Genomic DNA, 23534 nt, shown 5'->3' on the forward strand with positions numbered 1-23534 from the left:
GCGGTAAAAAAAGGGCTACCGATCCTATTTGGAGTGTTACCACACATAACATATCAACGATAACACGATCAACTGGTAGACCACCGATCTATAGACTGGATTCAACTGCTCCTCAGCGCGGATTTACACGCGAGCAACTACAAGTGATACCTAACGATACTCAATTACCCCCGCGTGGTCTTAACTAGCGCCGTTGCGTCTATTACACTCAAGACAGGTCAACCTCACATTGTTTTTGACATGACCGAGACTGTTATCGATCCTATCCACGGTAAATTGGCGAGTGTCTTTATCCGAATAACGCCAACTCATTATACAATTGCAACTCGCGCAGTGATTATTCTGTTGTTGTCGTAGCGAGATTATTAATTCGGCATCAATATCAAAACGCCGCTGTTTTTTTTTATCCTGTTGGCGGTAACCCGAGAGTTTTCTATCAATGACGCTTGCATCGATGGTGACTTTGTCGCCGGCTTCGTCAGTGACTCCGTCACCGGCTCCGTCAATAACAATTCTTCGAAGCTGATTTATCCTTCGTACTCTGGACACTGCAAGATAGACTAGATTCGACCATTCGATGCGATTATCAACTATCCAAACAATTGTGTCCGTGATGGTTAGTCCCTGCGAGGAATGTATTGTTGTTGCGTATCCTAGCGTCCACGGGGATTTATCAGCACGTAGCGCGTCCTCGACGACGCTGATATCAACGAGCACGATATCATTCAGCACGAGAATTTGTTTTTCTGTCCGGCCTGGAATTTCAACTTCAATGTTCTGCCGCCGTGTATCCGCGGGTCTATAACATAACGGCACTGGACGCGTTGGAAACTTTTCCTTATGCAACGTAAACAACTTCCGCTGAAGTGTGTCTCTGACTATCTTTCTGCTCGCTACAATCAAATCGTTTGGTCTCCATGTTTCCCAGAATTCATTTAACGGCGTTTCCGGAATCACCTCGCGGATTATTTCACATTGAATTCTATCCGGCTGTAATCTGATTAATTTTTTAACCCCGCGCAGTTGTTCATCAAGTGCCCGGTAATCAGTATCGGTTTCTTCATAATAGTCCACAAAACCCTTTAACCAATCATGTGGACCCTCGCCGACAAATGGTGGTGGTTGACCATGGTCGCCACACATGATTACCGCTGTATTCGCGCGCAGCAACCACTCAAGAAACATTTGTAAAGTATCTAACGAAACAGTACATATCTCATCCCAGATGATAATGTCGGGAATAAATTTTTCACCCATTCGATCAGGAGTCCACTCACCGCCGCTGTATCGAAAAAAGCTGTGATAAGTAACGGCGTCAACATTTCGTTGTTTTATCTCTCGCGCTAGTCTATGGGTCGGTGTAAGCACGATTATACTTGCCCGCGTTCGGAATAATTCAATTGCCCGAGTCGTCTTTCCTGACCCGCCACAGCCGCTTAAATAAACCGTCTTGTGTCTACAAATTGGATCAGAACACGATGGTGCATTAGACCATTCTGACAATTTATCACCGCGTAAGTAGTTGTTTTCAACGGTGACATCTGCTGACGGGGAATAATCGCGTCGTATTTCATTTTTAATTCTCCATGTACCCCAACTCTCGTCCGGACTAGTAAACCCGGCTACGTTTTCCTTATACGCTACGTCAATATAAAATGAATCAATCGCAACTCTAACCGCGGTGTCGGGAAATCTATTTATCATCGAGAATAAATTGATAGCGGCGTAACCCAGCATAGACGCCCTCAAATGCGGGTATGCTGGGCTGTCTCCATCGCTGTAGGTAACAACTGTACCCAACCTTGTTCCATTGGACAAGAAAGCTGTTTCGCAGTTCACGTATCTATTTTTTGCCACTGCGTCCTTGATTACGAAATCATATTCTGCGTCATCTATAATCAGCCGTGAGCAATATCGTTTGTAGTCGTAGTTTTTTCCACCTTGTGTGAACTTACCGATTATTCTTCTACCGAGATCTTTTGCCTCGTGGTTTCGTTGGTTAAATATCCTCCTGGACCATTCGACGATATATTCCTCGTCGGCATCGATGTGTTTTCTGGATTCGTCAATTATGCTATCTAGACGCTCTGGTTCTGGTAACCAGACTTCAGTCTGCGCCCGGTATGATATAATCGCGTCACTGACAATCAACGAAACTAGCATGCTACAATCAATCATATACCGTAGCAGCGCTATTGGCAGCCACTTCTTTTCAGCCATGTGTCTACCGATCCAAATATAGCAACAGCGATGAAGTCCTGCCGCGAACTCAAATGATACTACGCGAGCGAATCCGGTTAAATCAAAATCAGGCAGTGGTCCATTAATAGCAACACGAGTCATTTCATGTCTGGGGTGTCCAAATCGTTTGAAATACTCAGCGGCGGATCCATACCCGAGAAAACTCGCTGGATAACAGGCAACCATATCAACGGAAATCATAGCGTCGCGGTTGTATTCAGTGTTCCATAGTCCACCGTGATAATACTCCAAACAACTGGATTGTACATCCGGTAGAAATTCCTTGCGCGTTGGGCTCCACGCATTTTTCCTCGCTGCAACATGAGCCGCAACCGATGGAATCGTAAAACAATTTGTTAGCAGTTGTTCATCATGCTCCTCAAATTCTATGGCGGTTTTTTTCATCCTGCTGTGAAATGCTTCAGTGCGGTATAATTCACCGTTTGGTCTTACAAACTGATCAAAAGTATCAGCGCTGCGAAGTAACCACACTGATACAGGGTCGTTTTTACACAAGTAGGCAATAGCATCAAATAGTTTCCTCTCCGCGAGAAAACCGTTCTCTTCCAGGAATTCCCCCGGGATATACTTTACTGTTCTATCCCGTGGAAATATTGTGATCGCGGGCGTCCATGCGTGTTCGTTATGATCAATAATTTTGATTGGGGCTCCCTTCGATTTGTACTTCGATTCGTATAATACTTCACCGGTTATCGTTGTAACGGTTATTGGAAATCTCAGCGATGTTTCTAATCTCGCTATGTCGCTGATGGTTGCTCCACGCTCTTTTACGGTTAGTTCCCACTGGTTGATTTTGCTACGTCGTAAATCAGTCAATTTGTTTCCTCGACATGCATTTGTAAAATGCTCTATTACTCGTTCTGCTACACAATTTATCCCCGTTGACTGTTTCATTGGTTTCAGTTTTCCGATATCAGGTTTCTTATTTAACGGGTATATTCCATAAACAACTGCTGTTTCAGGATACGCTCGTTCATAGTATGGTCTGTCAATTCCGGTTAACAACCCCGGCTTGGAGTCGCGGCTAACAATGACTGTTTTCTTGTCGCTGAGAACCGGTTCAAATTTATCACGTATGATCCAATTACCTGATTCCACCCGGACAATGAATTTTACTCTGAAGAAATACCTTTTACCGTCAAGTTGTGATATTATCGTTGCTGCGCGGTTGTCGTTCATGGTAGCATCAACAACGCCATCAATTCGAAATGTTGACCAACCATGAGATGCGCCATCACGCTTGAATTCATCGATACAATCGCGTATTTTACTCAACAGGGTTCTATCGTTTATTAACGCTTTTGGTGCGTCCTTGAGGACTCTATCGAGATTGAACTTAATATTTTTCCAGGGCTTAATTGCTGCTAATCTCTCGAACTCATCCATATAATTAAAACAAGTATTTAAATGAAAGAATATAGTATAATGAATCACTGCAAATGGTTGATGATTGGGTCGACAACCCCGTGCAATAAATCATGTAGAGGTGAATTCTGCGGGTACCATTTACAAAGCGTTCGTAATGGTTCTCTTGGCCCCCTCCCGTGCTTGGTTTGTCACGTCGGTGTAAGAGGAAAATCGCAGTTGTGTATCAATTGTGGCGGAAAGCGATACAGGGAACTAAAACGCTATTATGACAAGCGAATTAAAAACGCCGTCATTGACCCCACCGCAGACTTCGTCATCAAAACCCCCCAGGACTACGTTGAAAGATTTATAATTAAACCAAATAATAAATTAGACAAGTAGTATTATTATACAAATGAACCAAGAATTTCAGCCGCATCCTGTGCTCGTTAATTACGAGGCATCTTGCGACGGCGTTGTTAGAAACCGCAAACTGAAGAAACCAGTTGGCACCGTAAGTAATCAGGGATACTTGCAATTTACTACAGGAGGAAAAAACTATTATGTTCACAGGATTGTATTTGAAGCATTCAACGGATTAATCGAAAATGGGCTTGTGATTGATCATATTAATAATAATAAGACTGATAATTCTCTTACAAACTTGCAAGCTATCTCGCAAAGTCAGAATACCAAAAAAGGCGAAACTGGTAAATACTCAAAGAAAGCAAAACCCGTAAAGTCATTTGATACAACAACTCACGAGGAAAAAATATTTCAGTCGATTAATGAGGCAGGAAAATATTTTGACATTTGTGGAGCCTCGATACGATTTGTTGCAGAAGGAATACAGAATTCAGCGATTTCAAAAAAGACCGGGCATAGAATTCGATTTTCATATATAACAGAAATCAGCGAGTGACAAGGTCACCGGCCCCTATGGCGCTGACGAGGTCACGTCTAACGAATTATTAAACACCTTCGGAATTGATACACGGCGGTTTCATTTTTTTTTTATTTAAAAACAAGATGTTTTATAAGAATAATGAATATCGAAGACATCAATAATATATTAGCCGAGATTTCAAAATTAAAAAATCAAGGAATTGAATTATCTGATGGTCTCGACAGTGAAAAAATATTATCCGATTATGAAATTATTAACGAACAATCGAAACGGGGGCGTTTTACCCTGGCCCGCGAGTATTTTTTTATAAAACGATTACAACATACGATCAATGAAAACTTGTACCACAATGACGCAAATGCATTCATTGGACTATTTACCGCCGTTGAAATAATACGAAAAAAACTCGGACGTGTTTATGAACGACGCCGGGAGATTTCTAGCAAGATCAAAAACATTAGAAGGATTATAGACGAAAACTCCGTGGAGCCCCCGATGGTACACTCGGCGGGAAATTAGAAATTGCTTCGCAATTGCAATAATGGTAGGCGAATCACTTACTACTCGGCTAGCCAGAGAGCGGCTAGCAGCGCTTAGAAAGTTCATACCGTTACGAGACAGGGTCCGAGAACAACTTCAAACGCGGCAGCAACTACAAACCGATTTTACTGTTGGAAGCGAACAACTCTTTGCCCCGGTAACTAAAGCGACCAAAGATGTTACGGCGGCAACTGTACCCGTCCTCGATGCGCTTGAAAAGATAGCGGCGGAGACAAAACAAACAAAAAGGTCTTTAGAAACACTAGCGGCCGCTGCAACACGGAGGCCACCACCACTCGCTATAATGGACCCACAAGAACCCTATGTTACAATGGCCGACGAAGAAGAACCAGGCGCCACCGCAAGAGAACCGGAAGAAGAAATACCAGAAGAAGAAATACCAGAAGAAGAAATACCAGAAGAAGAAAAAAAGAAGGGTATACCCAGTAATGTACTCAAGAAGAGCACAATAGATCAAATTAGAGACCTCAGCAGCAGGGGGGAAGAATTAATTGATTTTACTGCCAACAATTTTGCTAAGAGCATACGAGATAAGGAGCATATCAATAGCGGTTACGAGAAAAATATAAAGTAGTTAAAGGATTGGACAAGAATAGTGTATTTAGCGAGTAAACATGAAAAAGTATTACTACGTGATGATAGCCCCGATTATGACGCATTCCACAATAAAGTAAAAAGTAGAATACCAAAAAAAGGAAAAGGATACTCTGTTGGTAAAGAATCCTACGGCGTTACCTGTCCTAACAGTGTTCTCAGTGATATATCACGGCTAGAGGTACTAATCGGAGGAAAACGAGCCGGAAATAACTCTCCGGAAATAATCAATGAGGCCGCTGATATTTGCAAGCGGTTATTTACGGGCGGTATCATGGACGTTAGTGCGTATCGAACGCTCATAGACGAACTCGTGGATGATTAAAAAAATTATCGTTTTGTTAATTCTGACCGTTTTTGGTCGTTTTATGAGGGCAAAAACCCCAGGAAATCATTTAGAGAAAATCGATGTTTTTGCTGAAAAATCGAAAAAAAAACGACTATAGGCAACAAAAAATGACTAGAAATCAAGAAAAAACCGGATTTTTATCGAGGGCAAAAACCCCAGGAAATTTTGATAAAATTTATTCCGGTTTTCCACACGGCCGTGGGAAGGGGGGGGTGGTGATCACAATCACTAATTGAAAAACCGGTGTTTTTATAATAAAGATGATCATACACTACAACCACGATAAACCAGTACTCGTCTACGTGGTAAACTCGCGATTGCCTGTTTACCGCGCGTACTATGGAGATGGTCTCGGTAGCACCATTGCGGGGTTATTTACAAGAATGGCTCCAAAAGTAGCGCCGTTAGCCAAACAATTAGGAATGAAGGCTATTGATGTTATTCGTGATAAGGGTATTAGTGCTATTGGAGACGTTGCCGGAAAGGCGCTTTCTGCAGCAAAGGACAAACTAATGTCGTTGGTGAGGAGAAAAAAACAGAAACCACCGGTGATGCCATCAACGACGGTGATGCCTGCAAATGTCAGTAAAGTAATAAATAACGCCGTGGAAGAAAAACTAGAGTCGTTGGCGGCTGAGTCATCCACTAACGCGCTCATGAACGCGATAGCGGGAAGTGGTCTACGACGAAAAAATCGCAATTGAAAATATCAACATGATAAATAATAGAAATGTTTGCGCGAACCGCTGATCCCGCGTTTGATATGGATGCCCCAGTGCGCAGGGATGATTCTGTCCGTGATTATCAATATTATTCTTATTATGCAACGCAACCGAATCTACGATCGCGAATTGAACTTCAAGTCCAAGATACCAGTAGATACTTTCTGCCATGTGAAGCGTTTATCGAAATTGAGGGGGAACTCGTGACAAATGCTGCCGATAATGCACCATACGACAACAACCCGGCTATCCGAGTTGGTTTTGTCAACAACGGCGTAATGGCGTTATTTGAGAGCGCAAAATATCTCATTGACGGGCGAGAAATTGAATCAATAGAACGCGATGTTGATGTTGCAACGACGATAATCGGGCTAGCGAGATACTCAGATGATTATACAAGGTCGGCTGGTCCGTCTATGATGTTTGCGAAGGATACTACCGATAACGCTGAACACAATCAGTTTTCTAGGGTAAAGGCAACACATGCCACCGCGGTTGATCCAGCACCGGCCGGGTATGTAAGACCAGCTGGGAACTTCGATGTCATAAATGTTATTACTAATTACAATCTAGGGTTTGCAACACGAGTAGGGATGTTGCAAGGACAACGCCGACAGTTTTCATGCGCGATTCCACTGCATCATATATTCGGATTCTGCAGAAACGTCAGAAAAGTCATCTATGGGGCTAAGCATACAGTAGTACTCGTGCGAAAGGGCAATGATAATGATGCAATCTGGCATGATGCTGGTGTTGCCGACGGTAAGGTCAATATAAAGAATATAGTATTGTGGATGCCAGTAATGACCCCATCAATCACCGCAGAACAGCGATTACTCTCATTCATGGAGACAGGTGGTAAATCACTGTTGAGTTGGCTCACAGTAACCACTGATGCTAAAGAGGATAATATGGATGGTATATTTACATGGCACCTGGCATCCAAACAGGGTGTTTCAGCCCCGCGTCATATATTTGTAGCGCTACAGAATAAGGCGCGATTAGGCTCCCAAGAACGCAGCCATATGATATTTGATCAAATCGGTGTCAATGAGGTCTCGTTGAGAATAAACGGACAGCAGGAACCATCCGAGGATATACAACTCAATTACGGTGACAACCATATCGCACGTGTGTATCATCGATTGCTGTCATATATGGGTCGTGATCAAAACGTCGACACTGGTTTGCAAATATCACAACTTGATTTTAAAAACCTGTATCCGATTTATTATTTTTCGTTGGAACATCTCGATTTAACGAGACAATCCGTCGTTGATATACACTTCCGAGCTCGTGTGCAACGTCCTGGTGGTATTGCCGAATATAGAGCGGTTGCTGTCATTCTCAGCGATAAATCAATGCTGTTGGAAGGTGTTGGTGGACGAATGAGAATCATTGATGCACCAGTGGAAAACATGTAATTGAAAGCACAAAACGCGTTTACAATAAATGTCGTATAGTGTCGTCAGTGTAGAGTTGACTGATGGTCAAGTCAAGAAATTACGATCAAGGTCGGCTAAACAATGCGGAACCACAATAACGCTGAAGCCGTCACAGATGGCAAGTGGTAATCATAAGATATCGTTGACGGCGCGTCAAATAAAACATTTCAATAATGCGATGAAGAATAAAAAGGGTGTTCAAATAGATTTTTCAGCCGCAGCGATTAAAAACATGGAAAAGACCGGTGGGATATTTCCGCTGTTAGCTGCGATTCCAGCGTTGATTGCCGCGGCCGCACCAGCAGTGGCTAAGGCTGCTGCGTTAGGGGCCGTTGGTACCGCGGCGGGGATGGCATTGAAGAAGGCAACCGGGAAAGGCTATAAAAAAAAACGATCCGTGGCCGGAAAGGGTCTAAGACTACCGGGAACCCCGTATTCATGGTACTCGGGAAAGGGTCTAAGACTACCGGGAACCGCTTATTGACTCGAGAGTCAATGACTCCTGAGTCTATGACTCCAATGTCTAATTTTGATTTAATAGACGCCGCAAACGCGCTAGCGATAAAAAACTTCAGGGGTGTTTTTATGAGGGATCAATTACCGGCGGCACCAAGGAATATTGAAACCGGCATAATTAACCTCGATGGGTCCTCCGGAGCGGGAACTCATTGGGTTGCGTACGCGATTGATCCGCGTGCGATCGTCTATTTTGATTCATACGGGTTAGCCCCGCCGAACGAGTTCATGCGGTATATCCGGACGTGTTCAGCCCGGGCGTTTTATTCCACGCTGCCAACACAGCAGTTAAGCGACCCGCCGATATGCGGCCGTGAAGTATTGAACGTACTCGCGGCGATTTCATCATCGCGAAAACCACCTCATGTGGTTGTAAACGAATACACTAGTAGGGTCGTAGAGACCCGGCGGGTTAATTAGAAACGCTGTTTTTTTTTACAATAACGATGATTGATATTTGGGGACGACCTATTTCGGCGCTGAAAGGATCCACGGAAACGCCCGCCACCGATGACATAAAAAAACTAATCGAGGATGAAATCGCTGATACGTTGAATTTAACAAGTGTTGACCCAGGTGAAATAGTTGTATTTCAAGACCGCCAGGGTAAATTGAAATCCAGTAATGTGTCGCTGGATGACGTTTTAACACGACGGCGTGATGCCGCCGAGGACACTATCGCGCTGTATACCAGCGACGGACGACTCAAGCCGGGTGAACATCTGTCGACGATAACATTAGTCAAAGACGGTTTTATAAGGTTGAATAGATCGGTGACCGAACTTGACGCGCAGGTGAAAAAATCTGTCACCGATATACAACTCACTACCGCTAGTTTTTTCGGGACCCCGACGGTAACCGAACCGAATCTTGCAACAATAAAAAATACTATTTCGGAGTTTACAACGCTGTCGGGCCAATTTTACACGTTACGAAAAAATGTTAACAGGATCGATGACAACTTTGATAAATTCTTTGGTAAAAAAAATACCAAGCTGGATGAAATCACAACAACTATAAATGATATCACTGCGTATAGACAGGAAATAAAAACAATCAAAACTGATGTTGCAGCGAACAAAGGGAGTGTAGACGTGCATACAGGGGAAATAGGAACGATCAAAACTGATATTGTAGCGAACAAAAGGAATATAGACGCGCATACACAGGAAATAGGAACAATCAAAACTGATATTGAAGCGAACAAAAAGGGTGTAGACGTGTATAGAGGGGAAATAGGAACGATCAAAACTGATGTTGCAACGAGCAAAAGAAATATAGACGTGTATGGACAGGAAATAAAAACAATCAAAACTGATGTTGCAGCGAACAAAAGGAATATAGACGCGCATACAGGGGAAATAGAAACAATCGAACTTGATGTTGCAGCGAACAAAAGAAATATAGACGCGCATACAGGGGAAATAGAAACGATCAAAACTGATATTGTAGCGAATAAAAAAAGTATAGACGTGCATGAACAGAGAATAGGAACGATCAAAACTGATATTGTGGCGAACAAGAATAATATAGACGCGCATGAATGGAGAATAGAAACAGTCAAAACTGATGTTGCAGCGAACAAAAAAGATGTGGACGCGCATACACGGGAAATAGATACACTCATTACTAAGGTTGCAGCGAACAAAAAAGATGTGGACGCGCATACACGGGAAATAGATACACTCATTACTAAGGTTGCAGCGAACAAAAAAGATGTGGACGCGCATACACGGGAAATAGATACACTCATTACTAAGGTTTCAGCGAACAAAAAAAATGTGGACGCGCATATACAGGAAATATATATACTCATTACTAGGGTTGCAGCGAACAAGAATAATATAGACGCGAATTTGCGGAGAATAGAAATAATCGGAACTGATGTTGAAGCGATTAAAGACGGACTACCGAAAGTAGCAGAGCAATTCGAAAAAATAAAAATCCCTCATGAAAACATCATCAACACAGTATACACAATTCGGCATGGATCATTCGATTGGACTCCTACACAGAATACAGTAAATACTACCGCAACTGTTAAGGGCATTTATCGATTGACACTGATTTCAATGATGCAGTTTAATATATTATCGTCGAGTTCATCCGGGTTTAACAATACAATATCAACAATTATAGACAAGAACGCAACTGAACAGTTTACAATTTATGCCGTTGATGGAAATTTAGCCCGGGCAAACATCACATGGTATGTGGAATTTGTAGCGAATCTAAGTAATTAAAAACACTAGCTCTTTTAGAATAAAATGACCACCAGGGTAATTGAATCAGAGGTAACACCGACGTCACATCAATATCGATTCGATACCGCAAAAGAATTCTCCGCGAATTTGAAAACGCTTTCCGAACAATACCGCGCAAAAATAAAAAAATACCGCAGAAAAATAACCACCATCGACGCGGTCGTGTACTCGGTGTCGGGTATAGTAGCTGGCGCCGGTGTTATTTTATCCACGGTGACCACGATAGCCCCGATCGCTGTTCCAATCGCTGTCTCCGCGATGACAACAATTGCTGGAGTCGCCAACGCAATCACTAAAAAGATATCATCGTGTTTTCAGAAAAAACTCGACGAGTATACAGTAAAACATCAAATAGTATCCGACGCGTACTCGAAATTATCCGGGGTGATCTCGTTATCGATTGATAATTTGTTCATATCCGATGTTGAATTCTCCACGATGGTCCAGTTGTATAGCTCCGCGATGTCAAAAATCGAGGATTTTCAACTGGAAGCCGGAACCACCTGGTTGTTGAAATTAGACACTAAAAACAACGAATAATAATAATGTCGCTGAACCCCGAAGGGTCTCAATTACTTCAGCGGATCGCGGAGAACACCACTCCGGTACAAACAAATATGATATCGATAACGTCAACGAAGCCAGAATTCAGTGTGAACTTCCCGTCGCCGGTTCCAGTGAAGGAAATAGCGCTGGCAAAATTGCGAGTATATCACAGTTGGCCTAATATCCGAGCGGACGCATTTAACGGACAACAACCTAATAACTCGCTGGTTTTTGCATGGACAAATAAGCCCGATGGGACCCCAGACTGGAATGAGGTTACAATACCAACTGGGTCATACCAAATAGAACAAATCAATAAGGAATTTCAACGCAGGATAAAATCGATCACAGGAAAAGAATCAAAAATCGCTATTACGGTTCATGAACCGACGTTATCGTCGACGATTGAAATAAGCACACCGGGGTATATGGTTGATATTTATAACAGTTCAATAAGAACCATACTAGGATGGCCTAAGAATCCACCCGCGGACGCCCCCCCCCCCCCCATCAACTATCCTCAGATACGATAACGGAGATGGTGGTAGGCATATTGCTCCATACAACGTAAATATTGCATCGGTGATAGCAATCAATCTGGTGTGTGATGTTATCGAAGGGAGTTACCAGGTGGATACCAAGCAATCAAATCAAGCTCAACAGGGGTATATCCTTTATTCATTTTCACCAACAGCCCCTCAGGGATTTTTGATCATTGAGAGTCCGATTAATCCGGTCTATATGCGATGCCATGATCGGTTTTTAACGAGAATTAATTTTAGACTTACCGATCAGTCAAATAACTTAATTGATCTGCAAGAGGAGGAGTTAGTGATCACTCTGTTTGTAAGATCATAGCAGCAGGGGGGGCGATGACATCAACGCGGTCGTCGATGTGCTTACCGGACGCTGACGACGCTGGGGATCGGCGCGCAGAAGGTATTAATTAAACCAAATGACGTCCGGACGATCCCCTCGACGACGACGTCGTTTTTTTTTTACCAGGCGCTGACGACACTAGATCGTTGAGTGCAGAAAGTAATAATTAAGCAAAATAACGATTGGACAAAATGTCCGATTCGCCCCCCCTGCTGCTCATCAGGATCATAGTAAATGGTTAATTTCAATTAGGTAATAGTTTTTTTTTTATAGCAAATGCTAGTTATAACCTGAGGTCAAGAAGAGAATTATATATAGTGTAACTGGGAGGAGTTGATCAGCTGTTTCAAGATCTAGCACTTTGAAAGTGTATATTATCTTGTGTCCAGTTGGGATAAATTTTATTTCTTCAAATTATTGAATTCAAGGGATTATTTTCTCTGGAAATACAAAAGATAACATTCTTGGATAAAGAAATTCACTGGGAAGTATAGCGTATTTAAACCTGGAATTTTATTTCTGTGATTCAACAAAAGACTGTGGGCACATCAACACACTAGAAGTTATAATAGACACATCATCGCCGTCATTTTTGGATTTAGCTTGGACTTCTACTGAAGTTTATTCAAGACTTTAAATTACTGTGTACATAATTCTTGGATTATTTTGGGATTTAATTCGCAATTCCGTAAATTTCTTTTTCTAATGTTCACTTTCTATTCTAGGGACATAAAATATTTGCTAAATTTTACAACGTTTGTTGTCTTTCACTCTGTTCTATTTCGTACTTTAAGAGTATAGCTCTTAAGATAATACATAAGGTATTATAAAAACATTTAGTAAACTTCAACAAATAAGGTATTTCCCTTGAATACAACATCAATAAATTCCAAGATTTCAATGTGACGACATGTTTATTGAGCTGATATATCAGCACTCTTGATGTATCAGAATGGTATAATCTAATCCAGAATATCTTTGAATCAATTCACACTAATTCCATTATAATGCGTGACTCGAAAATCTCAGTGAGCACATAGTAATTTCAATTAATAATATAAATAAATACTGTCTCTCAAGTTATATCTGAATACAACAAAAGGGATTCAACTAGACTGATGATAAAATAGGAATGAACAATTTGTTTACTCCATAACCTTATATAAAAGTCTGAGTTGGAAAAAGATGACCAGCATAAGAATCATTTTCAATGGAAATTTCCATCAAATTCGTAAACATATTCAAATTCTATAAACATTACATTTAGCAACTAACCTAAGCTTATAGAATTCCCATGGTCAAAAACAACGTCCTGTTCTCCTATGTAACTAAACATTTTGTTTACGAATGATCATTATCTAAAATTATAATCTACAATACTGGACCAAAGCTAGCTATATAATGTGCTGCTTACAAATGACAGTGGCAATCTAAAATCATGGATACAAGTTCAATACACAATACAGATATGCGTAATATGTATTCGGATCTTACTTGCTAATCACAAAGTTCGTATTAATAATTCATTTAACGTGATCATTGATTCTCAAGGATTAGCGTATAGTTTAAGCCATATGAGCTATTAGCATTATGAGTAGACGCACATAAGGACAAAAGACCGTCCAGACTGATTTAGGTAGTTCGTGACCACGCCTAGCTTTCTCAATCGTTCACTCAAGCCGTCAATTGTATATTTTTACCGATATTTACCATGTATTCTTCATTTCTTTCATGCCTAATATATTTCTTCAGCAGTAAGATCAAGTAATTTAAATGTGTAGTTCTTTTTATTTTAAAATCCAAAATAGTTACTTATTGATTCTCTAATAGTACATGCTACTGAATCTATTTGCTGTATTTAAGAGGAACAAACATAAATACTGCTTCTTGTATTTATCTCACACGATGACTGAAGACGTCCTTTTTCGTATCACGTTCAAATAATGTATACAGAGTCTCTTCCCTATGGTGTGCATGTGTTTCTTTTACGCTGTAAATTTAAGGCACAGATTTTTGTCTAATGTCTATTGAGTATGTTAGTGTTGAATAGTATCATCTGACGCAATGATAAAAGCAAAGCCGAAACAGTTTAAATTCTCACTACTCAAGTTGACAAATATTGTGAACAATCTTGCTTTATTGTTTTAATGACAAATCTCCTTCATCTATCGCGTGTACACTGTATTCAGCTCATCATACGAAAAACAGTGTGCTGAACTCAAATCTAACTAAACATTTTGTTTACAAATGAATATTATCTAAAAGTAAAATCTACAATACTGGACATAAGCTAACTATATAATGTGTTGTTTACTAATGACAGTGGCAATCTGTCTACAATCAAGGACAAAAGTTAAATACACAGTATAGATGTACATAATATGAATCCATATCTTACTAGCTAATCACAGTGTTCGTGTAAACATTTCATGTAACGAGCTCTTTGTTTATTATGTATAAGTGTATCGCTTAAACAATAACTAGCGTGATCACTAAAAGTAGACGCGTATAAAAAGGATCGTCCAGATTGTTCAATAAAAGTATCGACAAAACCTGGATTTCTCAATCGTTCACTCAAGTAGTCAAGTGTTTTCTGTCCGCTATTTTTAATGTATTTTTCATTTTCTTCATGCCTAATTTATTGTTTCAGCATAACGATCAAATAACTTTAATATAAAGTTGTTTTTATTTTAAAGTGGGAAATCGTTACTAAATGATGTTCCTGTACTACCGTGCACAACATACACAGTGAGCGACCTCTTACCGATCTCCATAATCATTTGCATATGGTTTAGATTGCCGCTTGTAATGTGTTACAACATTCTTTGAATGTAACTTCTTATATCATTTTGATTTAAACAATTCACTCTAAAATGAATGGTCATATTGCATATAATTTTCATAGATCTTATCATGAATTTATTTACCTTCATTCTTGGAATTTCTCTAATGGTTTTTCATTTTCTCTTTTTGTGCAGCTCGAATACTGTGCTTTTGTCGGTGTTTGCTACGCTAATGTTGTTTTCATGCTAGTAAATACTGCAATTATTCGTCTTCCCAGGTCTTGATTATTCTGTTCAAGATGAAATCAAAAGAGTCAGAATTTTGGTACTATTTTTGAATTCTTTAATTGTTTATTATATCTTCGCTAACAAAATATCTCTCTGTTTATCCTAGGTCCCTTCGATTGTATATATCATCAAAAGTGAAGAGGAACATACGTTCGTTGTCTTGTCGATTCAAAGCATTACATGTAGTATATAAAGTATAGTATATAAAGTATTGAATTTCCGTCTAGTCACGTCTTCAGCTACTAAATATATTTTTGTCTGTTCTTGTGCATCTCTTTCTACAGCTCTGAGATTTTGGTGTCTTTTATTATCATTCTTTTCAATAATGATTTTTAGCATTTTATTTTCCAGTTTTTACCTCCACCTCTTGATCTTTTTCAAGTTATCCTCTCTAAATAAAGTGATGAAGAAGACATTCATGGGCATGATTCTTTTGTGAGGGTGTTTATTAATTTGTTTCTTTATGTTTTACTCAGAAACATGGAAAGTGGTTGTGTTGTAAGGTCTAAGACATGATGGTGGCTTTGTTTGTTTTGCACTCAGTTGTAAGAAAAGATGTCAAGCACTTTCTTTTTGGGGGATATGGAAAGCATGGGGTTGGGAGTGGATATGTCTCACACAGTACAGAACATCTGCTCGTGCTTTTGTAATTGAATGCATTAGCTATGAAAGTGACACCAATACTTTTTTGTATCATTTATGATTCTGCTAATCATTGTTTCTCCATATGTATTTCAAGCAAACTAACGCACCTACGCAGTTTCTTTCCATTTCCAAATAGTTTCATAAGTCGAGATGGGTGAAAATACAAAAAAGTGTGTTCAGCTGTTTCCTCTAGATTAATTTGCAATTAAATCATAATTTAACTCAGATATTAAATTGATGGCAGCAGTAAAGAAACTAATTATGCCAGCCTCATCATTGACTATGACTTACGTTTGATAATTAAACTTCTTTAAACATAAATGCATTATAGATGTAACGTATTTGACTACCTTGCATGAAATTACCATAACAACAAGACCTGAAACGAGAGCTTTACATGAAATAGAGGGAGACCAACGTTTTATTGTCTATAATGTCAACGTTTTATTGTCTTTAACGTCAACGTTTTATTGTCTATAACGTCACACAATCAGTAAGAAATCTAGGTGTTACTCTGGACAGTACCCTCACATTGCACCAACATAACATGAACATATGTAGTGCTGTATATCTTCAGCTGACACGCATCAGCTCTATTCGCACATATCTTTCAGTTGATGCCTCTAAAACACTTGTGTGTTGATTAGAACTTTCAAGACTGGACTATTGTAACTCAGTTCTGTCTGGTTTATCTCAATATCTACTCCAGAAACTTCAAAACGTTCAAAACACAGCTGCTGCGATCATACTAAGAGTATCACGATCAGAGCACACCTCCCGGCTGCTCTGTACTCTACACTGGCTATCCATTCGATCCCGAATCAAACACAAAATTGGTTCTCTGTGCTACGTTTCACTGTCGGACTCTAGCCCAACATAACTATCCGACCTCACACATGTGCACACACCAGCAAGATACTTACGCTCCTCTTCTGACAATGGTATACTCATTATTCCCACTATGAAAACAAAGTCATGTGGACAGCGTTCTTTTGCACACCAGGGCCCAGCAACGTGGAATGAATTGCCCACTGAACTAGACACAAAGACACAGTTATCACATTCAAGAGGGCTCTCAAAACTCACTTATTTTGACTGCAAGAACAAACTTAAATACCTAATAATGTTTCCTACCTGAAATATTCTCACCTTCTTTTATATTTTGCAATGTTTTTCTAATGTCATGGTGTTTGTTTTTGTAATTATATTATTACATGTTTATATCTTATATGGCGCTATACAAAGTCCTCATTATTAGTATTATATAATTGAACTAGTTTTCAGCTAAAATGTCATAATTATATTTCATGCTGATTCTGATGTATTTAAAGTGAATTGTTTACATCCGTCCTGGCATGCTTAACCAATGAAATCAACGAATCGATCTAGATAATTATTATTTAAGTCCCACCCCTTTTTGTATATTGACACTTATGCATCTTATAAAAGAGGGCAAACCTCTTAAGCATTTCCATATTCTGCTATAGGAGAGAACAATCTTTACCTGATAATGTTTTGTTCAATATTCTTTACCATAACAATGATTGATTTATTCTTCTCTTTGCTGACGTTCGCTGCATTTATTACAAGTGAACATGCTCAATGTCCATGTCATTGCGCCTGCAACTGTTATTGTACCCAGCCTCAAACTTATTGCGGAAACGTGACGTCACCGCCATGCCAAAATGACTATTTCGGAAAACCAAGAGACTGCCAGGACATTTATCAAATGGGTTTTACAAAGACTGGAGGCTACATTATTGATCCCAAAGGACATTCTAATGGTTTTTATGTTCGATGTGACATGAATACAGCTGGTATTGGATGGACTGTCATTCAGGGAAGAGTCAGCGGAGATGTTGATTTTTTTCGTGAGTGGGGTGACTATGAACTAGGATTTGGTGATCCTAATGGAAATATATGGCTTGGAAATGACAATATACATGATCTCACGGCCTCGGCTGATTACCAGCTGCATATAAACTTGGCTGGTTCAAAGACAAATACCACCTTTGCTGTGTATGATACTTTCTCGGTTGGAGACGAAAGTAGTGCATATCTTCTCAACGTACAAAGCTATAGTGGAACAGCGCGGGACTCTTTTTCCTCTCATTCTGATATGAAATTCAGCACCAAAGATATGGACAACGACATAAAAAATGTATTAAATTGTGCCAGTCAATACAAAGGCAGTTGGTGGTACAATGCTTGCCGTTCTTCAAACTTAAATGGATTCTTCATGGACAAGGAATAAATTGGAATGCATATGCCGGATTTGAAACATCCATGGTATTTGCAGACATGAAAATAAGGAGAAAGGTTTCACATTATGAGAGTAAAAAATTATTAATATATCACCGGAATAAAAAATATTTGTATAAATATGGTTGTTGAAAATAAGTAAAATAGGGTTCATGTTATTTGCGAATTTTCTTTTGAAATACACCGTTTTTGCTATATCAATACTTCCTCATAGAAGTACGCAGGTATAATCAATTTGTAGAACGTTTCTATCTTGATGTCACTGCTGCATTTGAAACGGACGCAGTTGTAATTCTTTTTTTGGAGATAGATTAAATTAATACGTAAATTTGAATCTCTATTTTGTACCGATATTTTCCATTTCCATTTCCTTTACGCCTAATTTAATTTCTTCATCAGTAAGATCAATTAACTTGAATATACACTTATTTTCTTATAAAATACGATGCGAAATCGTTACTTTTTATTCTTCTGTAGTATATGCTATTGACTCTTTATGCTGCATTTAAGAGGAACTAACGTTAAAGCTTCTTCTTTTCTGTATATCACATGCTGCCTGAAGACGTCGTCTTTTGTGTTACGTTCAAATGATTAAAACAGAGTTATATTCCATATCGTGTGCATTTACGCTATACATTTAAGGCACTGGTTCTTGCCTAATGTCTGGTCAGTATGTAAGTGTTGAAAGGTTTAAATTGTCAATATTCAAATTGACAAATATTTTACATGATCTTGCTTTATTGTTTTAATGACAATCTCTTTTATCTATTGAGTGTAATATGTATTCAGCTCAACTTACACGAAATAAATGTATCCGCAAATTGAAGCTAATTAAATGGAATATATTTCTTTGTTTAGCGTTATTCACTTACAAAATTAGCTATTAATGCAGTTATTACTTTAAAGACATTATCAATTACAAGTTTACATTTAAAGCATTCAGTTAGTATAATTTAGCCAGGATACTTATGGCTACGTACCATGCGAAAATTGTAAAGCATTATAACACTGGAGTTATTTCCATTTTGTATGAGACTTTTGTGCGCTTTTGTCCATTAATTTTCAATTCCCCCGTTTTTACGTGAGGCAACCTGTCTTAAAAGATCAGATTCTCTTTTGACAAATTTATCAATTATATAGTATTGTGACCTGTCATGACAGACACCCTGTCTTGAGACACCATTATTTTTTGCCAGAAGGGGTCATCGTTCAAGACAGGTTCTACTGTAGTAATTCTAACAGTAGGACAATCAGAACTAATATCACCAACATCAAGATACCTATTTTTGACTGATGTGCATATACTGCTGTTCAATTATTATCATCATTGTACCCAGACTGATGTACCCGATCTGTATAATTATAGGTAGGTATTTCTCGTCTGACATGTATGTACTCTTGTTTTCTCGATGTCTCCCTTTTATAAAATTGTATATTGCAACTGAGTCTGCCTCGATAACAATGCCATGTGTTATGTGCATGTTGTTTCTCTTCCAAACCATTACGAGCATGCATTGCACCTCTGGTGCCTATGCTGCTATTGCGTAGGTGGGTAGTGCTGACGCACGTTGGTAGACTTTGATTTGAGTACACTGTGCGTGATTTTCAATAGCTTTGCTGTTCTCATATATCTCAGGTGAATCAGATCAGAGTGAAAAACGTTGGTAGTAGCTGACCTGACGCTAGCAAAAAGGTGTCCAAGTTTGATATATATGGTAGGATGAATGATCTTCCAATATTTACCAATATGTCATCATACCTCATCATGTACACGTCAAGTCGTGGAACAAGACCAGATAAAACGAACTTATCTACCTGGACTAGCAGTTAGTTGATAAGTGACTTGAATTAGATCTCAAACTGATTCAGTTCCAGACCTTAGTCAGCGTCATTTTCTTCTCCTTTGTACAAAAATTATATGGTATTTATTGCGGTCAAGGTTATTCAATTCTGTTTTTGAGACTGTCAAATGTGGCACCCGAACATGATCTCACGTGTGCATCTCGTGAAAGTCCTCTGGTGTTGATTCTTTTCAGGAGAGATTAGCATGTAATCATGGTCTTTTCTGATGGTGTAACATGACTAAGTGGATTTTGACCTGTCTGAGGCTGTTTGTAAATTTCCTTATTGTAACATTGGTTTGTCAGTTCCTTATGTACCCCTGGCTGTATGACTAGTGGCCATTTTGTGTTCTGACCATTATTTCATTTTCATTCTGTTTTTATCGATATGCTTACGTTTTGTGTTGTGTACAGTAATACAGCTGTTTTCTTATTTTGCATCTAATGTTTGCTGTTTGAATTATTCCAGTTGCACTTGTCATACACAGCCATGCATTTTGTGATGCTGGATACTGGTTGTTTATCTTTAAAACTTTTGATTCCATTTTGTGTGACGGAACTTGTATTTTGTTTAAAATAACCGTTGTACAAGCATGTAATTAACTGATCGAAGTCAACACAGTTCTTACATCTTTAAGTACTTTTCTACATTAAGTATAGAGCCAGTGTCCTACGAGGTCTGTTTTGCTAATACAAACACATGTATCATGGTACCAAGAAACGTAATTATTATATCTTATCTTTTTCCAATTTGGTTTTGATTTGCCTATTGCTTTACATTCAAAGCTACATAAATATTTATTATCAGCTTCAACTTCTGTGCAATTTTCACCATGTTTCGTCGTGATACTGCTTTGGTTTATATATGTTTGTTTCACTTGTTTTATATTGATGTCTACAATGCTTGATTAATTCTGTTCATTCAGGTTATACCAATATGCATCGATGCTATTTCAACATAGCTCATCGTCTTACTGCTCTGGAATAGTGGCAAGATAGAGTATTGGCAAGAATTGACTTTTATTCCCGTTTTGACTTACATGTGTCCTTAAGAGTTGCCTCCACCCGCTCCTGATGCCTAAGTGGTAAGAGGTTAGTGTTACTTGTTGCCCTGATGTGACTGGGTGGGACACGATGCTGCATGATGACCTAGTGCAATGCATTATTAGAAACTGCCACACTGCAGACATCACAGCGATAAGAGGAAAGTTGTTAAAGCTATGTTAAAAATCCAAAAACACACTGAAACAATTTATACCTCCGTTTCGAGCTTTCAAAGAAGGTAGCTCATTGTTGGACATTTTGCTGATTTGATGTGTTTTTGTTATGAACGTGTAAATGAGTAAAAATGTCGGCACAAATCACGTATCTGTATTGAAGTTTTGTTCCGGCAACATAATTTGTCAAAGTCCCGATCACTGATCACGATGTGCATTTTCACGTAATTCTCGAATTTCGCAAGATCTGGATCAATTTGTAACTGGTACAGAAATAATATCCCTTGTTCTATATTTTGGGCTTGTTGTTAAATTGTACTCGAATGCACTTCAAGAACACTTGCCTCGAATATAAAGGAGCTGGTGATTATTATGAGTATATACTGTAATTTGGGTTATTGTAGTTTGGCCATAGTCCGCACACCGTAGGTTAACTGCTTATATTTTATACAGAAATCTATCCACTAAATGCAATCTATGCTGATGAAATAGACACAACTCTGTTTATTGGATGCAATCACTGTTCATGAAATAGAGATAACTCTTTCTACTGCATATAAAGTTCGTCATGAAATAGACTTAACTATGTCAATTGAATGCAATCAATCATCATGAATTAGACAAAACTCTGTCTAATGAATGTAATCAATCCGTATATACTACTACTACTACTACTAATAATAATAATACTAAAACAACATTTGTCTAATAAATGCAATCACTACTCATGTTATCTCAAATTCCATTTTTCATATTTTTATCAATTTGTATGCATTGTTGCAAATCTTTATAGCTGGTCAGCTGCATAACGAGAAAATTTTGCACGAACATGTAGAGATTGGAAACACGCAGAAAGGTCAGATATGATCGTGTCAATTTGTAATTGAAATTAAACTAGACTATAACGCAATGACATCAATTGATAATCAATGTATTTCTGTTTGGTTCTATAACTGAAGACCGATATGCAAAGGGAGTCAATTGTCAATGAAATAATTATAAAACTGTATCTTTTAAATCATCCTCTTCTGCTATCGTCATTATTTTAAACAGCTCGTATCATGATCTTTAAAGATAACTTTTATGAACAGAATTACTTTCTCTTCTCTGTCAACTGACTCTCTCTCTCTCTCTCTCTCTCTCTCTCTCTCTCTCTCTCTCTCTCTCGTGCACACACACACATGCAATCACTCTCTATCTGTCTCTCGCTATTGAGTATCTTAGATGTTTCTTTTAATAAGACGGATACATAATTTAAAGCTGTACTTGCTAACGATTGATAAGACAAAGTCATAACAGAAATAAAAAAGAACTGGAAATATCATTTAGGTGAAGGTCCACTGTCCTGGTTTATATCGAAGGATGTATCTTGTAATTAACGAGTAACTCTCTCTCTCTCTGTCTCTCTCTCTCTCTATGTGTACAGAGATATATATATAGCGTTTATTTTTGTGTGTGCACTGTATATTTAGATCGGTTCAAGCAGCATCATTCATTATGGGTGTGTATGAAGTAATTTCGCTTCTTCTTAATTAATGGATCCCTGTCACTGTCACGCTATTCCAGTTTCAAACCAAACGGAAATGTCTTTACTAACACGGCGTCAATGTTAGGTTGGGCGTGTCTGTTTGCTCAAACAACATAATTGGTGCAGCTCTTATTAGATAAGCTCCAGTTAAATCCGTAACTTTCTGTAACGTTGTGAGTTACATGCCATTGTACCCATTTACATTAGTGCTAAATCGCTTCCCGTTATCATCCTGTTCAAGTTTTGGGAGGAATATTAAAACTTTTCATTTGAAATACTGGACGCAGATCATCTTCTTGTATGTGTAGTCCAAGAACCCCACCTCTTCCCTGAAATGGATTCTTCCAGGAACTGGAAAGGGAAGCGAGCAGACTGATCGTTTACACTTGGACTGAAATACAAATTTATGATGATTGGTGGTGACGCTCTGGCGACAATCTTGTAAGAAATTATAAAGTAATGAACCAAACGACTAAGTGGTGTACATTTGTTTTATATCCTTGATGCTTTTGCTTTTAGAGTCGCAAAAGAGAGACGATTCAAACTGCCTGCGTTTGTGGGACCATGCGACTACTTTA

The 23534-nt window shown here is 39.0% G+C and overlaps 1 pseudogene; it reads left to right on the forward strand.

The window, feature by feature from the left end:
- Nucleotides 1-17600: 17600 nt before the first annotated feature.
- Nucleotides 17601-19218, forward strand: LOC149793733 (fibrinogen C domain-containing protein 1-A pseudogene; annotated as a pseudogene).
- Nucleotides 19219-23534: the final 4316 nt, after the last annotated feature.

This window comes from Sinohyriopsis cumingii, chromosome 8 (genome assembly GCF_028554795.1).
Source record: "Sinohyriopsis cumingii isolate HCF-2022 chromosome 8, ASM2855479v2, whole genome shotgun sequence".
Taxonomy (NCBI): Eukaryota; Metazoa; Mollusca; class Bivalvia; order Unionida; family Unionidae; genus Sinohyriopsis; species Sinohyriopsis cumingii.